The sequence below is a fragment of the Chiloscyllium plagiosum genome, chromosome 29 (assembly GCF_004010195.1).
Source record: "Chiloscyllium plagiosum isolate BGI_BamShark_2017 chromosome 29, ASM401019v2, whole genome shotgun sequence".
In the NCBI taxonomy this organism is placed as follows: Eukaryota; Metazoa; Chordata; class Chondrichthyes; order Orectolobiformes; family Hemiscylliidae; genus Chiloscyllium; species Chiloscyllium plagiosum.
The window spans coordinates 6,550,569-6,567,779 of NC_057738.1; positions in this window are offsets into that span (position 1 = coordinate 6,550,569).

Consider the following 17,211-nt stretch of genomic DNA (forward strand, 5'->3'; position numbering starts at 1 on the left):
GGCATTTTTGCAAGAGTTAGGGTGGGAAGAGGTGTAATCCAGGTAGCTGTGGGAGTCGGTGGGTTTGTAGAAGGTGTCAGTGTCAAGTCGGTCGTCACTGATGGAGATGGAGAGGTCCAGGAAGGGGAGGGAGGTGTCAGAGATGGTCCAGGTAAATTTAAGGTCAGGGTGGAATGTGTTGGTGAAGTTGATGAATTGCTCAACCTCCTCGCGGGAGCACGAGGTGGTGCCAATGCAGTCATCAATGTAGCGGAGGAAGAGGTGGGGAGTGGTGCCGGTGTATTACGGAAGATCGACTGTTCTACGTAGCCAACAAAGAGAGAGGCATAGCTGGGGCCCATACATGTGCCTATGGCTACCCCTTTGGTCTGGAGAAAGTGGGAGGATTTGAAGGAGAAATTGTTAAGGGTGAGGACCAGTTCGGCCAAACGAATGAGAGTGTCGGTGGAAGGGTACTGTTGGGGACACTGGGAGAGGAAAAAAATGGAGGGCTTGGAGGCCCTGGTCATGGTGGATGGAGGTGTAGAGGGATTGGATATCCATGGTGAAGACGAGGCATTGGGCGCCGGGGAAACGGAAGTCTTGGAGGAGGTGGAGGGCGTGGGTGGTGTCTCGAACATATGTGGGGAGTTCCTGGACTAGGGGGGATAGGACAGTGTCGAGGTAGGTAGAGATGAGTTCAGTGGGGCAGGAGCATGCTGAAACAATGGGTCGGCCAGGGTGATCAGGCTTGTGGATCTTGGGAAGGAGATGGAACCGTGCAGTGCGGGGTTCCCGGACTATGAGGTTGGAAGCTGTGGTTGGGAGATCTCCTGAGGTGTGAGGTTCTGTATGGTCTGGGAGATGATGGTTTGGTGATGGGGGGGTGGGATCATGGTCGAGGGGGCGGTAGGAAGAGGTGTCAACACTTTCCAGGTTTATTGACCTTGTTTCCATGACCTGTGAACTGTAGCTGTTGCTTACGAGCGATCAAAGATTTGTTTGGAGGCTCCTGTGGTGCAGTGATAGCATCCTTAATTCTGAGGCAGTATTCAAATCCCACATGCTCCAGAGATGTGTCACAAAAACACTGAATAAATTGATTAAGTTTTGTTTCAACAATTTGCATGAGAAATAGAAATAAATGAGCAGGTCTCAACTGAGCGTACTATCCTGTGCCCTGTCCCTTTCTGATTTCGGCAAATGTTAACAATCTTTAGGCCATCCCAAAACATAATATATTCAAAAACAAAATGGTAAATTGGAGCTGTGATGACAGCTTTATAGGATTAGTTCCCACTTCTGTATCATTCGTAGTTTGGCAGCCACAGCAGGCTACATGCATCAGCCTGCACTGCTCCATAGTTAGGATGTGTCTGTCATACGAAGGAGTATGTGTCCTCCTAGATAGCCTTTGCATTAAGACCTGTAGAAAGGTGATTTATTGCCAGGTCTTAACCCCAAATAGGAAGCACCTTGTGGAGCATTAGCAATCAAAAAAAAGTCCCAGCAAATGTATCAAGCACAGTTATGAAGTTTTTGCCCAAGTTAATGCTGGAATGTGTTTAGAGGGTGGGGTGGCCTGGTATTAAGCAAGTTCAGCCCTGTACAAAAGAAGATTGTGACAGAACTGTAGGATTACACTGTAGAGAAGAGCAAATCCAATCTTTCAGCCATCCAACATCTGCAAAGCATTACTTATTAAACATACGTTACAAAGCAGAATTTGACAAATGCATAGAATCATGAGGCACTTTTTAGTGGTTGTTTATACATTGAAGAATCATAATGCTTTTGTAGGTTTTTAAATTGAGTTTTGAAATATAAAGTGTTAATCTTCTCTTTTTAAGGATAAATTGGTTATTTAAATAAAAATAGGAAGCGTCCAATCTAAATGGTGAGAAATTGCAATGCTCTGAAATGCAGGGGGATCTGGATGTTCTAGTGAATGAATTGCAAACGGTAAGTAAGCAGGTACAGCAAGTAATTGGGAAAGCTAATAGATTGCTCTTGTTTATTGCTAAGGGTATTGATTACAAAAGTAGGAATGTTGTGCTTCACTTGTATAGGCTGCAACCATATCAGAACTACTGGTTCCTTTATTTAAGGGAGGATGTTAATATGTTGAAAGCAGTTCAAAGGAAATTTACTAGACTGGAAAATTTACTAATATCTGCAATGCTGAAAATGTGTTGCTGGAAAAGCGCAGCAGGTCAGGCAGCATCCAAGGAGCAGGAGAATCGACGTTTCGGGCATGAGCCCTTCTTCAGGACATCGATTCTCCTGCTCCTTGGATGCTGCCTGACCTGCTGCGCTTTTCCTGCAACACATTTTCAGCTCTGATCTCCAGCATCTGCAGTCGTCACTTTCTCCTAATATCTGCAATAGGCAAGTTGTCTTGGGAGGAAAGGTTGGATAGGTTAGGTTTTTATACACTGGAGTAAGAGACAATTTAATTGAAACATAAGATCCTGAGGAGTGGATGTGGAAAGCATGTTTCCTTTTGAGGGGGAGGAATTTAGGACACGAGACAATCTTTGTTTCTCACAGAAGGTTGAGTCTCTGAAAATGTCTTTCCCAAAAGGAGATGGAAGCAGGGATCTTGAATTCTTTTAAGGCAGTGTTTCTTGACAAACAAGTGGGTGAAATATTATCAAGGGTAGATGGGAATGCAGAAAAATCAGATCAGCCACAATCTTATTGAATGTGGAGCAGGCTCAAGGTGCTAAATGCCTACTGCTTCTCCTGACTCATCTGGTCATTATGTGTGTTAAGTCACCTTAGACAAATCCTTCAGCCCGAGTTGAATATGTTGTTTTCCACTCACCACCTTAGCTAGCTTCAGAGAAGTACTGGATCCTACATAAATGAATGGACTTGTATTGAAACCAAACTTGACATTACATACAGCATAGTTTTGTTCAATGCTAAAATCCATTGCTTTCGTGACTGTTCTCAGCAGGCTTAAAAATGAAACATCAGCCAAGCAAACACGCTGCAGCTCAATAAGATCTAGGAGGTGTGCACGACTAAATTTTCCAATTACATGAAACCATCACCTCCTGGAAAGTGGAAGGGAGGTAGAACAGATTTTTCTGGTATTATAGGAATGCCAAGCAGAATGTCAGCCGAGATAATGTGTGCAGTGCAGCCTACCCACTCTCAGCCTGATAAAGAATATCTTTTCTCCTTTTAAATTATGCACTCAAGTCCTGCCGTGAGGTTTGAACACACTTCCTGCTGACTCAGAGGTGAGAACTCTACCACATGAATACTAATGTTTTGTTCCAATATGCTATAAATGATACATAATTACAATAGATTGTTTTCTTTATTTGCTTTTAGATAGCATTTCTTTCAGGTAGGTAAAAACAATGACTGCAGATGCTGGAAACCAGATTCTGGATCAGTGGTGCTGGAAGAGCACAGCAATTCAGACAGCATCCGAGGACAGGCAAAATCGACGTTTCGGGCAAAAGCCCTTCATCAGGAATATTCCTGATGAAGGGCTTTTGCCCGAAACGTCGATTTTGCCTGTCCTCGGATGCTGCCTGAATTGCTGTGCTCTTCCAGCACCACTGATCCAGAAAATAGCATTTCTTTCAGCCAACTAGATCCACTAGATGATAATCGGCTCTTGTTTAAGGCTAACTATGAACACAGTGGGGTTACAATAATAAGTATACACTCGTGATGGCAAACCACACCTATCCATAGCAAATATTGAAAAACCAATGACTTGACTATATAAGAATTAATTATAATGATTCTGTGTCAAGTTGGCCCCGTTGGTAACACACTGTCCTCTGAACCACAAAGATCTGGCTTCAAGTGCTTTTCTAGGGCTTGAACAGACACAATTCAAGGCTGTTTCCCCAATGCAATATGATCAGAGGGAGCTATCTTTCAGATAAGACAGTAAGCTGAGACCTCACCTGCCCAATCAGGTAGGTGTAAAGATGCCATTTAATCAAATTGAGGAGAGATTATTATTGTATCACACTGGATATCCACCTCAAGTGGCCAGCTGCATCGTTGATGCGCAGTCTGCATGTTTCAGTGGGTGCTCGGAGCTTAAAGAGGCATCTGTCAACCAATAGTTTGATATATCTAGAAGGCAAGAAAACATGCCAAAAAGGACACCTAACCTTTCATTGCAAACTGAAGCACAAGGACTAGGTCACTGAATCTTACCGCCGCAGGTAGATCACACACACACAAGATAGCTGTAAGTGACCAAACATTTACAAGATTCAATGGGGACATCGCTTCCCTGAAAGAAACTAGTATAAAAGCAGATGTCTTAAAAAGAAACACTCCAAATTCTTCTGGCAGAGGAAAGAAAGCTGAAGAGGCAACATATGGGAAGAATCTTCCCCATAGAAGGTTCAGTGAGACTTCTCACATTGCTCTTGTGAACAAGCCCCAACACTTGCTACAATGCCAGATGGTAAGGATCGATTTTATATGAGACACTGCACACTGACGTCAGCAGAATTCCCAGCATATAGAGCCTGTACCTTCTGAAAAACATCAATGCAAAAGTGGATACTGACCCAACAGCTTGGCCAATGTGCATAGGGCACTAGAAATGTTACAAAATGAAGAAAAATAGATCGGACGTATGCAGTTACCATGTACTATTGCTGATGAGCAGTTATTTCCATTACAAGCTGTGACACAAGGTAACCTATCGGCATGTGAGATCATACCTCTGGCACCAGCTGGATCTCATTGTCACTAGATGTTCCACCACAACAGTACCCTCATCAATCCTAGCTATCACAGAATTAACTGACATTGTCCACTCTATCACAACAGAAAGAGAAATTGTGGGGGAAATTCAGCAGGACCACTCTCAGACATGTAGCAGAGTCAGGTTTCAGCTATGGATATGGTACCAGTTCAAGAAGAGAAGTACCAGACCATTGACTCAAAGGGTTTCTCAACATCCTTGATAAGGCTCTTTCAAATAACCACTCACAAAACTAGACTTCGGTGTCAAAGTGGGACCATCTGGTATCACCATCTTTAAGTACACTCACTGCCTGGGGGGGGAAGAGATCAGATGTTCTGATTTGAGGCCTGTTAGGCTGAAATGGGTTCAGTTACTGTAACCAGGTGGACAGCTCTCATAACTACAGGAAGTCCCAAGCAACCAAAATCTAGATATTCTCAGAGTTCCAGAATCAAGTCTCAGGAAACTGATCGGTACTGCTAATCGATATTAGTTGAAATACTACAACTGTGCAGAATCTGGGGATGCTCAGGGAATAGATGAAGGAATTGAAATGGGCTCAGCAGTAATCCCTTGAAGACAAAGAAAAGGATGATCATTGCTGAACCTGACCTGGGCGGCACAGTGGCTCAGTGGTTAATGTTGCTGTCTCACAGTCCCAGGGACCCAGGTTTGATTCCAGCCTCAGGCAACTGTCTGTGTGAAGTTTGCACATTCTCCCTGTGTCTGTATGGGTGCTCTGCTTTCCTCACACAGTCCAATGATATGCAGGTTAGGTTGATTGGCCATGTTAAATTGACCCGTGTATCCAAAGATCTCTTATCATATCTCTGTAACCCTGTATTAGCCATGAAAAGCGCAGGGTTACGTAGATATGGTTAGGAGATGAGTTTGAGCGTAATGCTTTCCGGAGGGTCAGTGTGAACTCAATGGGCTAAATGGCCTCTTTCACACTGTAAAGGGATTCTCTGATTCTAGCAAGTAAATGGAAAAGTGTATGGAGCAGTACCTCAAACTCAATGCAGGGGCGAAGGAGCAAGCACCATTTCAGACTTTCCTTTCATCAAGGAGCTGAAGAGTAAGCCCACCACAGAAGAGCTCAACAAGTTCATTAACTGTTGTGCTTGTGGTAAAACACAGGAAATGCTGGCTTTCCAACTGAAACCCTCAAAAGTGAAAAACAGCACAGCTGCAGCACCACCAGGAATGTTTGCGTCTCTGCTGGAAGGAAAGATCTATGCTTTAAGATGCAAAAATAGTCGCCTTGTGAAAACTAAAGGGTTTCACAGCAACTGCACAATTACTGATGAATCTCCTTGTTAAGTCCCACGAGGAAGGATTTTGCTGACGTTACTCGACCAGATTGCTGATCCCAGTGTCACACATCTACAATGAGTCACACTGCAGCTTCACAGCTTGAGGATTGACAGTCAATGAAACTTTCTCACTTCAGAAGTTACAGGAGAAGTGCTACAAACAGCACAAACCACTCTGATAATTGCTAATGCAAGGTATGTGAAGTTGTTGATGACCTCCAGTGTGGAGTTGTCAATGTTGGTGGAAGGTAGAGTCTCTACAGCCTGGCCCATCACTTTAGTTTTCCTGAAGCTGGTTATCTCTGTAGACTCATTACAGGCCCTGGAGAACTGGTGCAAAGAGATTCTCAAAATGGGATGTCTCCAAAGCTCATTAGCCGACAGGGACAAGGATATAATGCACTTTGATCTTGATTCACAACCTTGCCAAGCTGAATACCTCACTGTTAATTCTGTCATGCAAGTAGAAGATACATATTTGAATCAAAAAAGTACACTTGCAGCAGGGAGAAAAATATGCTAAGAGACAGGACTCTCACTATCTTGAGAGCACCTGATGGTTCTTCCTTGCAACTGATCGAACTGTGCATGTTGGTGTGTAAAGAAGAAATCAAGGTGAGCTGCATATTTTCTAAAGCAGTTTAAACCGCTGATAACATTGGACATGTCTATGAAGGCATAATCAATGAAGCTAGGGTGTTACATTGAACCATAATAAGACACCTATTCAGCCTCAACTGCAATATTATGTCCCATTCTGAGTACCACACATGAGGAAGAGCATCACATCTTTAGATAGGGTGTAGAGATGATTTTTGAGAATGTTTCTAAGGATGAAGGATTTCGGTTGCCCAGATAAATCAGAGAAGCAGGAGCAGTTCTCTTCACTGAAAAGAAGGCTGAGAGGAAAGTATTCAAAATCCTGAGTGATCTTGGCAGAGTAGACAGAGGGAACGTGTTCTCATTGTCAGAGGGTTTAGAACTGGATAAAAGTGGTTTAAGGTGATTTGTAAAAGAATTAACTATTACATTGTGCAGTGAGTGGTTAGGATCTGGTTATGTTGCATGAAAATGTGTTTAGAGGCTGATTCAATTATGGTTTCAAAAGAAATTAGATAACACACTCGAAGAGAAAAGTTTGTCGAGTTATATGGTGGGGATTAACTAAATTGCTCTTGCAAAGAATCAGCAAAGACTTGACAAGTCAAATGATTTTCTTCTGCATTGTAACAATTTTCTGATGTTATGATTCAAAATAGACTATGCCTCTATTTACCCAATTGATATGTAAATATAGTGAACTCAGTTATCCAGTTTAAAATCTTGGTCATCACATTTGAGTTTACATTGCTGTCAAATGATTTTCTTAACTTATGTAGGTGGAAGAATTAATGCGATCACAATATAATTTGAATTATAAGCCAGTAATCAAACTTTATTTTGAGATCTAGGGTTTCATGCCATGCTTGAAATAGAACTTTGGTCATTCTACTGATCATTTGATTCTAGCTATATCACCATAATTTTTGGATATGCAACCATCTTTCATCTTACTTACATGCTTGGGGAAACAAAGCCAAAAGCAGAGTTCTCAAGTTTGTTAGCGCAGATAGCTTCATTGGCTTGGGCTCATCCACTGAATGCAAGACAGTCACATGCCCAAGGACTTTTTGTAAGCCGGTGTAGCCAGCATCAGATGATCAGTAAGACACACAATGCTGTGTGTGTTCTTCTTCAACGCTGCTTGAAAACGTGATATTAATTTTGCAGCTGAATGTCACCTAGCTGAACACAGAGGGAAATGACAATACTTCATGCAGTTGGTGCTTATCACCATGAAAACCAGTGGCTATAGCAGCAAAGCAAAGTAGGTCAATGCTGAAAATAAGAATCCACTGATACTAGGTAACATTTACATGTTTATGGCAAAACTTACGTCTCACGAATTGGCCTTTTCAGCAAAGATGCATAACATGAAGATAACCCATCTGTAATGGATTGTTTGCTGAGGCTCCATCACCTTTAATGGACGGAAAGATGTCAGAACTGAAATCAAACTTTACTAAGATTAATACAGATAAGAGATCAGTATTAAGTACAAAAAGCAGATTTTACAAATCATAAGTAACACAGGCACATTTCATATAAAAACTCTCAGTAAAAGAACTGAACCTCAAAGTACATTCCCTGATTGATCTTATATGATGGCTTTCTATCAAACATCCTCCAACTTGGATTCCCCCCCCCCCCCCCCCCCCCAACCACCACCATCCTCCCTGCTCTCTTAGAGCTTCAGACTCATGACTGGCTTGAGAGGAATGCAGCCTCCGTTCTACCATTCACAATCTTTGAAGATATATCAGAATAAAAGACTTTAACGGTCATCTCATGACTACATTCACAAGATTCAAAGCTGTGTTTGGTCACACAAGTACATCTGTCAATCAAACATACACTTCAAAAAGATCACAGAATACTTGTCTCTGAACTGAATGGTTTGACTCCCTGCTTGAGAACTCGCCATTCTGTCCCACATGAGTGCTATGTAATAGGCCAATTGTTACATTTTAGTAACGGCCCAAATCTTCCAGTCAGCTTCAAAACCCCTCTTTCTGCTGCTGAACAGACAAAGAGCAGGCAGTTAACTCTCGAATCATATATTACATATGCATGTCCCATCAATGCTGACAATCAGTTTATATGACAACCAGCTAGTTTCTGTAACTGAACGTGGGCCTTTAACAATGAATGTGCCATAGGCAACAAAACACCACCTCGTAATAGAATCCATTGCAACTGGAAAATTTCAGGAAGGAACCAGGATGGGAAACTAAAACTGGTGGGGTACCACAGGGATCACAGGTGGGGACACAAATATTTACAATATATATTAATGACTTGGATGAGGAAAGTATACTTCATACATGGAATATAAAGTATACTGATACTATAGCAAAGAGTCTGTTGGTGGGATGGCAAGTGGTGAAGATGACACAAAGAGTCTGTAGCGTGATGCAGACGGGTTGAGTAAGTAGGCAAAAACTTGGCAAATGGAATATAATGTGGGGACATGGGAGTGTTATGCAGTTTGAGGAAGATTAGAGCAACTGAATATCATTTAAGTGGAGAAAGACTCCAGAAAGCTACAGAATAGAAGGATTTGGAAGTCCTCTTTGCCATGAATTACAAAAGTTAGTAACCAAATTCAACCGGTAATAGGGGTGGAAAATAGAATATTGACCTTTATTTCAAAGGAAATGGAATATAAAATTATAGAGATTTTGCTAAAATTATACATGACATTAGTCAGACTACAGCTAGAATACTGTGAGCAATTTTGGGCCCTTTATCTAAGGACAAATGTATTGGCATGGAAACAGACCAGACAAGGTTCACGAAGCTGCTAACATGTATGGAGGGACTGTTTTATGAGGAGAGGTTGCATAGGTTGGGCCTGTACTCATGGGAATTTAGCAGAGAGGCGTTACTGAAACATACAAGATTCTGAGGGAATTTAACAGAATTGATGAAGAATACTTGGTTCCCCTTGTGTGAGAAACTAGGACCAGGGGACATAATCTCAGAATAAGGGATCACATATTGAAGACATCATTGAAGGGAAAATACTTTCTCTTAGAGGGTAGTGAATCTGTGGGATACTTTATTACAGAGGGCTGTGAAAACTAGTCATTAAGTATATTCAAGGCGGAGATAGGCAGATTTTTAATCAATAAGTGAAACAAGGTTTCGAGGGAAACTTCAGGAAAGTGGAATTGAGGATTAGCAGTTCAGCCATGATCTCAATGATTAGCAGAGCTAACTCCAAGAGCTGAATGACCTGCTTCTCTTTGTGTATTTTAGATTACATTCCCTACAATGCGGAAACAGGCCCTTCGGCCCAACAACTTCACAACAAGCACCCTCCGAAGAGCAACCCACCCAGACCCATTCACTGACATTTACCTCTGACTAATGCACCTAACACTAAGGGCAATTTAGCATGGCCAATTCACCTGATCTGCACATAGAGTCATAGAGATGTACAGCATGGGAACAGACCCTTCAATCCAACCAGTCCATGCTGACCAGATATCCCAATCCAATCTAGTCCCACCTGCCAGCACCCGGCCCATATCCCTCCAAACCCTTCCTATTCATATACCCATCCAAATGCCTCTTAAATATTGCAATTGTACCAGCCTCCACCACTTCCTCTGGCAGCTCATTCCATACACTACCACTCTCTGGGTAAAAGGTTGCCCCGTAGGTCTCTTTTATATCTTTCCCCTCTCACCCTAAACCAATGCCCTCTAGTTCTGGACTCCCCGACTCCAGGGAAAAGACTTTGCCTATTTACCCTATCCATGCTCCTCATAATTTTGTAAACCTCTATAAGATCACCCCTCAGCCTCCGACGCTTCAGTGAAAACAGCCCCAGCCTGTTCAGCCTCTCCCTATAGCTCAAATCCTCCAACCCTGGCAATATCCTTGTAAATCTTTTCTGAACCCTTTCAAGTTTCACAACATCTTTCCGATAGGAAGGAGACCAGAATTTCACACAATATTCCAACAGTGGCCTAACTAATGTCCTGTACAGCTGCAACATGACCTCCCAACTCCTGTACTCAATACTCTGACCAATAAACGAAAGCATACCAAACGCCTTCTTCACTATCCTATCTACTTGCGACTGCACTTCCATGGACCTATGAACCTGCACTCCAAGGTCTCTTTGTTTAGCAACATTCCCTAGGACCTTACCATTAAGTGTATAAGTCCTGCTAAGATTTGCTTTCCCAAAATGCAGCACCTCACATTTATCTGAATTAAACTCCATCTGCCACTTCTCAGCCCATTGACCCATCTGGCCCAGATCCTGTTGTAATCTGAAGTAACCCTCTTCGCTGTCCACTAGACCTCCAATTTTGGTGTCATCTGCAAATTTGCTAACTGTACCTCTTATGCTCACATCCAAATCATTCATGTAAATGACAAAAAGTAGAGGACCTAGGACTGATCCTTGTGGCATTCCACTGGTCACAGGCCTCCAGTCTGAAAAACAACCCTCCAACACCACCCACTGTCTTCTACCTTTCAGCCAATTCTGTATCCAAATGGCTAGTTCTCCCTGTATTCCATGAGATCTAACCTTGCTAACCAGTCTCCCATGGGGAACCTTGTCGAACGCCTTACTGAAGTCCATATAAATCACATCTACTGCTCAGCCCTCATCAATCCTCTTTATTACTTCTTCAAAAAACTCAATCAAGTTTGTGACTCACAAAGCCATGTTGACTATCCCTAATCAGTCCTTGCCTTTCCAAAGACATGTAAATCCTGTCGTCCATGCTTCCCTCCAACAACTTGCCCAGCATCAATGCCAGGCTCACATTTTTCAAGATGTCACCAGCTATTTCCCTGCAGTCTATATCTTCCATATCCTTTTCCACAGTAAATACTGATGCAAAATACTCTAATAGTATCTTCCCCATTTTCTTATGAATAAATTAAGGACAAAAGTTACCCTTTTGTCCTTAATGTATTCATAAAAACCCTTTGGATTCTCCTTAAGTCTATTTGCCAAAGCTGTCTCATGTCCCCTTTTTGCCCTCCTGATTTCCCTCTTAAGTATACTCTTACTGCCTTTATACTCTACTAAGGATTCACTTCTTTGTGACTGTGGGAGGAAACCGGAGCACCCAGAGGAAACCCACGCGGACACGGGGAGAATGTACAAACTCCACGCTGACAGTGGCCCGAGGCAGGAATTGAACCCGGGTCCCTGGTGCTGTGAAGCAGTAGTGCTAACCACTGAGCCACCACGCCACCACATGGTCTTAGACTTCGATAAGATGAGATTTGTTGAGCTGAATGCCAGTTTCTGAGGTGTAAAGGACATGACATTCTATGAATTCAAAATATTTGATTTCTGCTAATGACCTCTGGCTGCATATTACATTGACACAGTTTCTGTGGTAACAGGGCTGAGGCTGTCTGTGATGCTCCTTCTGCCAATACTCAACAGCCCAATTTAGAAATTAGGAATGGATGCTTGGTGGGATACCAAAAATTTAGTGACGCCTAACAACTCACATCCCAGCAAAACTCAGAGCTTTCTGGTGGGATGGAAATCGTTTGGCAAAAAGACACTCTGTTAAAAGGACTTGATGTATATGGTGATTCTTCTTATGACAACTGAATGTCTATAAGAGATTTACAGTCAATGAAGGACTTGATGTATAATCACTGTTAGATGTCGGGAGATAATGGACAGCACTCTGGCTGGGTATCCCTTCTAGACTGGTTGTTATCTGCTGTATTGATATCCTGCTTTGGCTGGTTATTATCTGCTGTATTGATATCCCGCTTTGGCTGGTTATTATCTGCTGTGCTGATATCCCTTCTGGACTGGTTATTATCTGCTTTGTTGATATCCCGTCTTGGCTGGTTATTATCTGCTGTCTTGATATCCCTTCTGGACTGGTTATTGTCTGCTGTCTTGATATCCCTTCTGGACTGGTTATTATCTGCTGTGTTGATATCTCGTCTTGGCTGGTTATTATCTGTATGTTGATAACCATTCTGGACTGGTTATTGTCTGCTGTGTCGATATCCCTTCTGAACTGGTTATTACTTGCTGTGTTGATATCCCTTTCTGCAGCTGGCTCAGATTAATAGCGCTGATCCAAACTTGACATTTTTCCCCCTTTCATCACATACTCTTTTTCCATTTCATCATTTCTTTTAACACCTTTTTTTCCAGCAACTTCCTGAATGCATGTCCCCAGTCACTTCAGTTGCCTGTCAGGACGTCCCATACATAGATTACGATTCTGGTCAATGTGAGGTTTCACCAGGAAACAACCTTGTATTGCAAACATGAGTGACCTAATGGTCTCAGGTCAGTAGCAAACTCACCATAAAGCAAATATTTGGAGATGTGGCTACTATTCATTTGGCTCAAATTACAGAGCCAACCCCCAAATCAACACTCATTCAAGTAGGAAAACATGCTGCAGATGGGTGTGCATCCATCATCGATATTCTGCCCTGCCAGGAGGCAACAGAGATGGAAACTATTCAGCGACTTTTCTTGGCTTTGCTATTATGAGAACACAAGCTCTTTACTTGCAGTTAATTTGCTGTTGGTCTGCAACTTCTCAAATTTGACACAATAGCTGAGTCCTCAGCAATCCTGACGTTGCTTTTGGCATCAAGGGATAGCTTGCTGGTACTTGCTGATTGAAGATACGTAAAGCTATTGACAACCTCCAGAGTGAGGCAGTCAATGTTGATTGAAGGCAGACTACGTACATCATGGCCCATAATGTTAGTTTTCCTGACAACGGTCATCTCAAAGTGCAGCATTGAAGTGTAGAAGTGTACTGTAAGCGGATTGGAGGTGTATTACGAGTGTTCTTAAAACCTGGTGCATGTTGAATGTCAGAATCTGTGGTCATGTGGTGTGCGCGGCCACTGCACATGAAGCGTGCTCTGAGATGTCGGTGACCAGAGTCTAACATGGAGGTCCTTTGAAACAAGCAGCTAGCAGAAGTCATCAGGTACCTGCTCTGACTACAATCTTGACAACTCTTGACATAACGCTTGCTCAGCATTTGACAAGATAGGAATCTGAAAATTAATTGGGTGAGTTGGGCTGTTCATGAGGCATTTGACTGAGCAATAAGACCCCTCCAATTGGCAGCTTGCCATTGCCTAGTGAGAAACTCACCTCACCCTTCATCAAAGGCAGAAAACATGGAGCCAGATGTTTCCAACATCAAGATAGCCTCGCTGGACACTGTGCCCAATTCTGCTACAAATCTCACCATAGCCCTGTCACTCGGGTCCTTATAAGATTCCACCCTATCACTATCCTCCTCATAGTTCACGATACTTCCAAAGTTTTGTGGCATCTGCAAATTTGAAATTTTACACTGTATACTAAAATCTAAATCATGAATAGATATTAAGAAATATTTGATCCTACTACTGACTGCAGAGGAAACCAACTGCATGTCTTCCACCGGTCAGAAAAAACAACCAGTCACCACAACTCTTTCCTGTCACTCTATTCATGCTGGCACTGTCCCCTTTAGTCCATGGATTTAAATATTGATGGCAAGCCTATTTTGTGAAACTTATCAAGTACCTATTGAAAGTCCATGCACACCACATTACTCACATCAAATCGTTTTGTTTCCTCATTCAAAAACTTCAATCAAGTTATTCAAATACCACTTACATTTAAGAAATATCCATAATTAATCTTAAATAACATAATACTAAACAACTGAATTATTTTGCCCAGAATTACCAAATCTAAAGGTTTTTGAACCAATGATGTTGAACTGGCCTGTACTTGCTAGATTTTTCCTTGTGTCTCTTTTTGAACAAGGGTGTATCATTTGCAATTCTACAGCCCTCCCCCATCATTCCCATTTCTAAGAAAAATTGGAAGATTATAGCCAGCATCTCTTCAATTTTCAACCTTAATTCTTGGAGCATCCTTGGTCTGGTCTTAGTGGCCTGTCAACTTTTTCTAATACTTCCTCTTTGTCAATTTTTAACCTACCCAGATCTTAATAACTGAGTCATTCTAGCATCATCACCTTCCTTGGTAAAGTACTCATTCAGCCCTCGGCTATGTCCTCAGTCTCCGTTGCATATATCCAAGTATTGGTCCTTAATCCTTATTTTCTCATTCATTCACAGGATGACTGCATCGCTAATTAGGCCTGCATTTATTGCCCATCTTGCCCAGTTAAAGTCAACCACATTGCTGTGGGTCTGAAGTCATATGTAGGCCAGAGTAGGAAAGGACATTAGTGAACTAGATGGGATTTTTCCGACAATTGACAATGGATTCACGGTCATCATTAGGTTCTTAATTCCAATTCTTCTTTGTCGAGTACAAATTCCATCTGCTGTGGCGGGATTTGAATCCGGATCTGCAGAACATTTTCTGGGTCTCTGGATTAAAGGACACCATCCGCTCACCATTCTCAGCCCTATCCCTTCCCTTATCAACTTACTACTTCTACATCAGGACATGATTTTAGATTCCCTTTTATGTTAAATGTTATTATCATAGAATCATAGAGATGTACAGCATTGAAACAGACCCTTTGGTCCAACCTGTCCATGCCGACTAGATATTCCAACCCAATCTAATCCCACTTGCCATATCCCTCCAAACCCTTCCTATTCATATACCCATCCAAATGCCTCTTAAATGTTGCAATTGTACCAGCCTCCACCACATCCTCTGGCAGCTCATTCCCTCTGTGTGAAAATGTTGCCCCATAGGCCTCTTTTATATCTTTCCACTCTCACCCTAAACCTGTGCCCTCTAGTTTTGGACTCTCCGAGCCCAGGGAAAAGACTTTGCCTTTTTACCCTATCCATGCCCCTCATAATTCTGTAAACCTCTATAAGGTCACCCCTCAGCCTCCGACGCTCCAGGGAAAACAGCCTCAGTCTGTTCAGCCTCTCCCTATAGCTCAAATCCTCCAACCCTGGCAACACCTTTAGCCATGCTGACTATCCCTAATCAGTCCCTGCCTTTCTAAATACATGTCAATCCTGTCCCTCAGAATTCCCTCCAACAACTTGCCCCACCACTGATGTCAGGCTCACCAGTCCATAGTTTCTTGGCTTTTCCTTACCACCTTTCTTAAATAATGGCACCTTGTTGGCTAACTTCCAGTCTTCCGGCACCTCACCCATGACTATTTTGTCTTGAGAACTTCTCCTTAAAACATTTTAGCAGACCTCTTACAGCCAGGATCAATTTAAATGGACTAAACCCAAAGATCAATTTGGGGAATATATGGTAGAAAATCTAGTAGTTTCTCCCAATCGTGTAAGTATGCATCACAGTATGTCTTAATCGTGGTTTTGAGAGCCTGATGGTATATCTGCAAAGCTTCTGTATTTGCAAATAATTTGCAATTGACTTCAATTGTTATATATTCTTTTCTCATGCCCTCTTATTGCCTCTCTTATTTCCATTTTTTAATTCCCTTCTAAATTTTTTATACTTACCCTGGTTCCCAGTTGTCCTGAAAGCTTGACACTTCATGGGCTCGACTATTCTATTTCATGTCACTTTCTGTCTTTTTTGTCAGCTAGGAAACATTGACTTTGCTTGCCTTACCTTTCTTTCCGCATGGGGATGTATCTCAACTGTATCTGGAACATCTCCTTTTGCCATAAGAGGGAGTGCAGGTAGGTTCACCAGACTGATTCTTGGAGTGGGCAGTTTGTCATTTAAGGAGGCACTGGGTCTACTGGGCTTGTATTTAATGGAGGAGGAGAAAGTGAGGACTGCAGATGCTGGAGATCAGAGTCGAGAGCGTGTCGCTGGAAAAGCACAGCAGGTCAGACAGCATCCGAGGAGCAGGAGAGTCGACGTTTCAATGTTGATCTCATGTGGTCGAAGGGTCCCAAGGGTCAATAGGGGCTTAACTTTCAGCCCCCTTGGGACGCCCCCACATTCCTGATGAAGAGCGTATGCTTGAAACGCGGCTCTCCTGCTCTTTGGATGCTGCCTGACCAGCTGTGCTTTTCCAGCGACACACTTTTTGACTCTGTATTTAATGAATTTGTAGAGCGAAACGAGATCTCATTGAAACATAAAGTGCTGACAGGGCTGGATAGATGCCCAGGGATCCAGAACAAGAGATCACATTATCAGGCTTTGTGGTCAACCAATTTAGACTGTGTTGAGAAATTTCTTCACTCAAACATGGTGATCCCGTAGAATCTCTACCATAGAAGGCTTTAGAAGCCAACTCACTGAATATATTTACGAAAGAAATAGATTTACAGAGGCTTAAGGTGTCAAAGGTTATTGGAGTGAATGAGAATATGATGTTGAGATACAGGATCAGCCCTAACCATATTAAATAGTGGACTGGGTTCAATAGTCCAAGCAGACTACTTCTGCTCCTATTTTCTGTTTCTTTAAATCACAACACAATTTTGCTTTTCAGTCTTACATTCCGATTTACCCTCGACAACTCTACTGTTAATCCACTAAAACACTCTTTCCTCCAGTTAATTATTTTTACTTTAGTTTGGTCCTGTCCTTTTCCACAGCCATGTCATAGGGAATAAACAATTACAGCAGCTAGTTGATGACTTTCTCATCCCTGAGTCAGAAGGATATAGATG